At 41.5% G+C, this 6680-nt stretch overlaps 1 long non-coding RNA gene across 1 annotated transcript; it reads left to right on the top strand.

The window, feature by feature from the left end:
* Positions 1–1038: 1038 nt before the first annotated feature.
* LOC135092726 (uncharacterized) lies at positions 1039–3589 on the top strand. The gene is made up of 2 exons (XR_010263043.1): positions 1039–2982; positions 3100–3589. It is a non-coding gene; the product is annotated as an uncharacterized LOC135092726 (long non-coding RNA).
* Positions 3590–6680: the final 3091 nt, after the last annotated feature.

Below are 6680 nucleotides of genomic sequence, written 5' to 3'. Positions count from 1 at the left end.
ATGACCAGGAAAGCTGTCCACTTTTCTTCTATGTCCTCCTTTTGAATAACTATGTTCCAATTCACTTTGCTGAACTACTTCCTAAGTTGTCCAAAGTTAGTCTTGCTGTAGTTTAGCCATTCTCTTCTGTGGTCCTCTTTTCTTATACTGAGGTTATTATCCATAACTGTGAACTGAATCAGCACATGATCACTTTTTCCTATTGGGTTTATGTATTTAAGGTCTCCTACTATTTCTTGTTCCTTATTGCCGTAGAGAAGTGATGGATGAAGGCTGTGACGCTATTTAGGGATATAACGGTGCCCAGAATCAATGGTACTCTTGAGGAGTTATAAAAGTAATTATTTTCTTGTGTATTCGTAGTGTTAAGTAACGGAGTATAAGTGTATATGCCATACCAGAATTTCAAGTGCCTTATTTTTTTTTTTTTTTTCTAGATTAACCACTCGATAGTGTCATAGTGGGTCAGTCAACCCAAAGAATCCCATCAGTATTATTCATTTAATTATTTTTGCTATTTTTATATTTTTCGTTCCTCCTAATAAAGCCACACTGTAGGTACTGTGTGATAATTAACCTCTCCCTACCCTCTGGCCATGACGATGAAGGCGAGAACCATTACCAATCAAAAATGTTTTCTTTTTTTTCTATTGTGTGTGCGTGCTTCACCTCTTCTCTCTTCCTCTTCTCTTTTTTTTCTTCTTCACCGTGAAGATCTTTGCCTCGTCTCATTAGAGCTCTGATCGGACCGGTGAGGAGGAGGGAGGAGGGGGGGTGGCGTTACACTGGTGGCATAGCGGTGGGATGCGCTGTAGTCTTGGCCAGTCGTATTGGGAGAGACAGAGTACTGGCAGTTGGGTAATATTGGGTCAAGTAATGTTCAAAGTGTCACTTCTCTACGGCAATGGTTTTGCTCGCGGCACGTTCGCGGTGGACTGTGTTTGACTGGGGGGGCATTGCATGGCCATTGCATGGCCGGCCACTCTCCATCCTGTGTGACAATGCCTTGGAGTTCACGGGACGAGAACACCACTCCCTATCACTCCCAGTCAAACGGACTCATCGAGAGAATGCACCGGACCCTGAAGACCGTGCTGTCCCAAATGTGCAAGGGTTACCCTTTAAGGTGGCCTGCCCTTCTCAGTGAATGTCAGTCACACATGAATCTGGCAGTACATAGCAGCACGGGGGTCTCTCCATATGTAGCATTCTTCGCAAGACAGCCACCTCGTTTCGTCACGGCGCCTCTCCTGACGGTGCAGTCTGAAGATAGTGACGTTCAGCAACTTAAGCGCATGATTAAAGACGCTAGTGTGACGTCACAGAGGAGGTACCGTGCAGTGGCGAACAGAAAACGACGTGATGAAAAGGTCTCAGTTGGGTCCTTGGTGTGGGTGAAATCAGAAACTCCGTTGCCTGGTACCTCTACCAAATTGAATGCTAAGTGGAAAGGACCATATCGAGTGAGTGAGGTAATCAGGGACGGTCAACTGTATGTAGTGGAGGACCCCTATTCTGGGAAGTTAGTACAAAGAGCAGCAGAAAAGGTGAAACCGTATGTGAGCCGGAGTGAAATTATTCCAGAGTTGGAGGAGAACTATTCAGACGGATGTGTTGAGGAGGAGGAGGAGGAGGATCAAGACCTCCCTCCCCGCCGCCGTCGACCTCCCAGACGTCTTATTGAGGAGTGCTAAGGTGATGCACGAACTCAGGAGTGAGGAGAAGTGAACAGTGTTATAATGTATAGGATGTGAGGGTTAGGAATGAAGTGAGTTAAGAGCAGGAAATCCTCATCCGTCACAAGTGTTCGAAGGTCAGTGACACTGTCTCAGCCACAAATAGAGTGGGGCATTTCGGGAAAGTCGTCCCCAAATTCTCGTCGTGTCAAAACAGTTCATACCAGATGGTAGCTTATGTGTTTCAGTTCGGGGAAGTGTACCCCATTCTTGTGGGCTTTAGTTCGAGAAGTGAGGTTTCCAGGGAACGTCGTACTTGGTTACTTCCTCCTCAAGTTACAGTCATCACCTCTAACGGGTCCTAAGTTTCCCTTGAGGACGTATTACCCCAGTCTTCGTTGTAGTAAGAGGAATGATTTGTGTGAATGTTGGCGAATGTGTCGAATGCTGCGAATGTAATAGATTATTCCTTTTCTATGAGACGGGGAATAAAGAGAGTGACGGAGTTAGTCAGGTGACTTCTCCATAGATTACCCGTAGAGCAGAGGGTGACTGGGGTCCAAGTTCTCTTTTCCTGTAAGTATTCTGTATGTGAAAGGTGTTGGTACAATTTCCTACGGGAAGAAATGTACGAGTCAGGTGACTCAAGGGTAAATGGTTGAGTCAGTGTCAGCTGTTTAGTAGACCTTATGTATGGATAGGATAGGGAAAGTGTATAGGTAGGATTTTGCATGTATTCTTCACCGTGAGTTTAACTCTGGGAGAATGGGCGTGTGTAACGCTCCTTTTTATTATTTCTGTGTTTCTTTGAGTCTCCCCAATAATTGTTTTTTTTTGTAGTTTGCGGTGAAGAGGAGGATAATAGCGGTAATTAAAGGTTTAGTGATTATATGAAAAAAATATATTTATAAGGCGTGTATTCGTGGGAGTGATTTAAAAGTCTTGAAACATTTGTTATAAATAATCTTTACTTATTTCAACTGTGGTTTTCTCTAATCAGTGGTAATACGAATAATAGGATTACATCATGTTGCGTCAGCCTACCAGTAACTCATAAGGTGTCATTCCCTAGCTTATAAAATATGTTAGTAATTTAGAATTCAATTATTAACTTCAACTAATGTCCAGCTTATATGCTCACCTTGCTAGCCAATTATTCCTGCATTTTTATTTAAACTCACGGTTCAGTAAAATTATTTGTGAAAGAAGAGAGAGAGAGAACTAGCTAAGGTTCCAATAACTTAAGAGGCCTGGGGGTGTTGAGGGAGAGAGCATAGAATGGCGTCTCCCTTCCCTCTGGCAAGAGGTGGGTCTCGTAGCTCTGAAATATTTGATTTTTCTTTTATTTAGAAGTGAATATTACTGTGTTCATGTTTATTATTCATGTCTCTAGTGAAGATATAGTAACAGTACGTGTTGACAGAATGGCGTCTCCCTTCCCTCTGGCAAGAGAATGGCGTCTCCCTTCCCTCTGGCAAGAGATAAAATAGCCGGTGTTGGTCCCACGTGGAGACAGGCCACAGAGTCTTGGGAAAGTGTTAGCCATGTAATGTTTCTTTGGTCAAGTATAGTCTACTGTGAATGTGTTGTGGGCAATATTATTGCCGTAGAAAAGTGATGGATGAAGGCTGTGACGCTATTTAGGGATATAACGGTGCCCAGAATCAATGGTACTCTTGAGGAGTTATAAAAGTAATTATTTTCTTGTGTATTCGTAGTGTTAAGTAACGGAGTATAAGTGTATATGCCATACCAGAATTTCAAGTGCCTTATTTTTTTTTTTTTTTTCTAGATTAACCACTCGATAGTGTCATAGTGGGTCAGTCAACCCAAAGAATCCCATCAGTATTATTCATTTAATTATTTTTGCTATTTTTATATTTTTCGTTCCTCCTAATAAAGCCACACTGTAGGTACTGTGTGATAATTAACCTCTCCCTACCCTCTGGCCATGACGATGAAGGCGAGAACCATTACCAATCAAAAATGTTTTCTTTTTTTTCTATTGTGTGTGCGTGCTTCACCTCTTCTCTCTTCCTCTTCTCTTTTTTTTCTTCTTCACCGTGAAGATCTTTGCCTCGTCTCATTAGAGCTCTGATCGGACCGGTGAGGAGGAGGGAGGAGGGGGGGGTGGCGTTACACCTGCGGCGACAAGCTCGAACCTGCTTACACTTGTTTATATGGTGTAATTCTTGGCGCTGGCTGGCACCTGTTGACGCTGGTTTCTCGAACGAGAAAACCAGCGTTCTCTGTGAACGCACCAGCGTTGCCAGATTGTTTTGGCCATATTATCGTACTACCCAGGTTGAAATTATTGTACTTCTGATAAAATTATCGTACATATATATGTAATTATTCCAAATATTATGCAAAACTGCCACTTTCCAAATACAGCAAAATTTAGGTTCTCTCTCTCTCTCTCTCTCTCTCTCTCTCTCTCTCTCTCTCTCTCTATATATATATATATATATATATATATATATATATATAGAGAGAGAGAGAGAGAGAGAGAGAGAGAGAGAGAGAGGTGTGTGTGTGTGTGTGTAATGAAAAAACAACAATGCCCTTAACAAACAAAACACTTTCATAAATACATATCATTAATAATTGGAGAAAACTACAGGACACTTCGTTAAGTTGTTTACTTACTATGTAGGAGATTACTGGTCTTGTTCTTCTATATATACATCCGGCACGTCGTCAGCAGCCCCAGCACTCTCTTCATTGGAGGAATATAGCACTCTTGATGTCATGTTTTTTATCATTGACTTTGATTGATGGCTTGAAGGTCGTACAATCACAGCTGGATGTGGAAGCAACACACTGCTTCGCTAGGATGATGTCTCTTACGGTTTCTGTTTTTAGCTTATTTCTGTCTTTTGTTTTCACACGGTTTACACTAGAGAAGCAGCACTCACAGTCAGCATTAGCATGAGGCAAAGAAAGACATCCTAGTGAAAAGTCTGAAACAAGCTTAAACTTGGGGTTTCCATCACTATCCTCCAGAGTTTTTATGGCACACCAAAATTTATCAGGCTGGTTGTAATTGCTTTTGTCCACTTTTTTCGCCATGTTGGTAATGGATTCAGGCAGATCTTCTACAGCAAGCCTCCTCCACTCATCGTCCAGTTGCTGGAGGGTAGAATCATCTTGGGCAATGATTCGGGGAAGGTGTGTCACGAGGGGCACCAAACTTTGCTCTTGCACTTTGCCCTGGATGCCTAGAACACTGGCTGGCTCCAACATATGCATTCTTGAAAGGACTTCATCTCCGAAATTAAATCTCTTCCTGATCTGTTCTGCTGCTACTATCAAAAATAATCTGCAGTGGAAGCGAAACTCCTACATTTCCTTTTTTTGCTTGCTTAATTCTGGATTGTCTGTTATTGTTTTTAAGACAGAAGTCCTTAGTAGTGTAAACCGTGTGAAAACAAAAGACAGAAATAAACTAAAAACAGAAACCGTAAGAGACATCATCCTAGCGAAGCAGTGTGTTGCTTCTACATCCAGCAGTGACTGTACGACCTTCAAGCCATCAATCAAAATCAATGATAAAAAACATGACATCAAGAGTGCTATATTCCTCCAATGAAGAGAGTGCCGGGGATGCTGACGACGTACCGGACGTATATATAGAAGAACAAGACCAGTAATCTCCTACATAGTAAGTAAACAACTTAAGGAAGTGTCCTGTAGTTTTTCTCCAATTATTAATGATATGTATTTAGGAAAGTGTTTTGTTTGTTAAGGGCATTGTTGTTTTTTTTTCATTACACACACACCTCTCTCTCTCTCTCTCTCTCTCTCTCTCTCTCTCTCTCTCTCTCTCTCTCTCTCTCTCTCTCTCTCTCTCTCTCTCTCTCTCTCTCTCTCTCTCTCTCTATATATATATATATATATATATATATATATATATATATATATATATATATTGCTGTATTTGGAAAGTGTCAGTTTTGCATAATATTTGGAATAATTACATATGTACGATAATTTTACCAGAAGTACAATAATTTCAACCTGTGTAGTACGATAATATGGCCAAAACAATCTGGCAACGCTGAGCTGCTGCCTGACAAGTTAACCAGTCAGTGTGTCCCATCTATGGGTGGTGTTGGTACGCGTCTGTTTCAACTCCCAGCCTGACAGAATTTGTGTTTTTTTTTTTTTTTTTTTTTTGTGTGTGTGTAACCACGCCTACACAGTGGCTGCCAAGGCTTACCCATGAGTTAACCCTTCTTTAGTTGGTAATGAGGAAGGCGTGGGCTCTAGCAGTGGACACCCGAAGGCAGCAGTGGGTGAAAACAAGCAAAATAAAGAAAAGTTTGGTTGTGAGAAGGTGCTAGACGCCCAGCCATAGTGACGAGGAAGCAGGAAGGTAGATCACCACCACCATCACCACCACAGGGAAGGTAAGGTCAGGAAGTGTTAAAATAAATTTAGGTAACTTAACGTAACTTTTTAATGAATAACTGAACAATCCACGGTTTTAACTCATTTTAACGCATCTCACCTAACCTCCAGCACAATATATCCCTGTGTCAGCCTCGTCTCGTTGCTAAAAACCGTAAAATTTAACTTAATGAAAATGTAAACAATCTGGGTCCTCTCTATTTATCAGCCATTATCTATCTTATCTGTGAGTCTTTTAAACCATTACTATCGCAAAGCGGAGCCACATGGCCAAGCTTTAATATCTGCTCGTTAGATATACCTGCCATTACTTAGTTTAAGTTTGGCGAGAGTTTAAATGAGTGAGAAGGGTTGGTCGTCCCCTCCACTGGCCCCCCACCGCCATCTTGGATAAGGCTCCCCAGCCCCCTCCGGTTCCAATATTATTTTTTTTTATTTCCTAAGTATTCTATTTCGGCCTGTAGCTAAGATAAAGGTAAAATAAGGTTTGTAAAAATATTTCGTTGTCTTTTAAGTTATTTGAGCGCATGTGTTGCATGAAAAGTGGTGATTTTGGTGTTGTTTTTGTGTAAATAAGAGGGCCGTTTTCGG

This window comes from Scylla paramamosain, chromosome 40 (assembly GCF_035594125.1).
Source record: "Scylla paramamosain isolate STU-SP2022 chromosome 40, ASM3559412v1, whole genome shotgun sequence".
Taxonomy (NCBI): Eukaryota; Metazoa; Arthropoda; class Malacostraca; order Decapoda; family Portunidae; genus Scylla; species Scylla paramamosain.
Note: the sequence above shows the minus strand (reverse complement) of the source record. Positions and strands in the feature narration are given on the sequence as shown.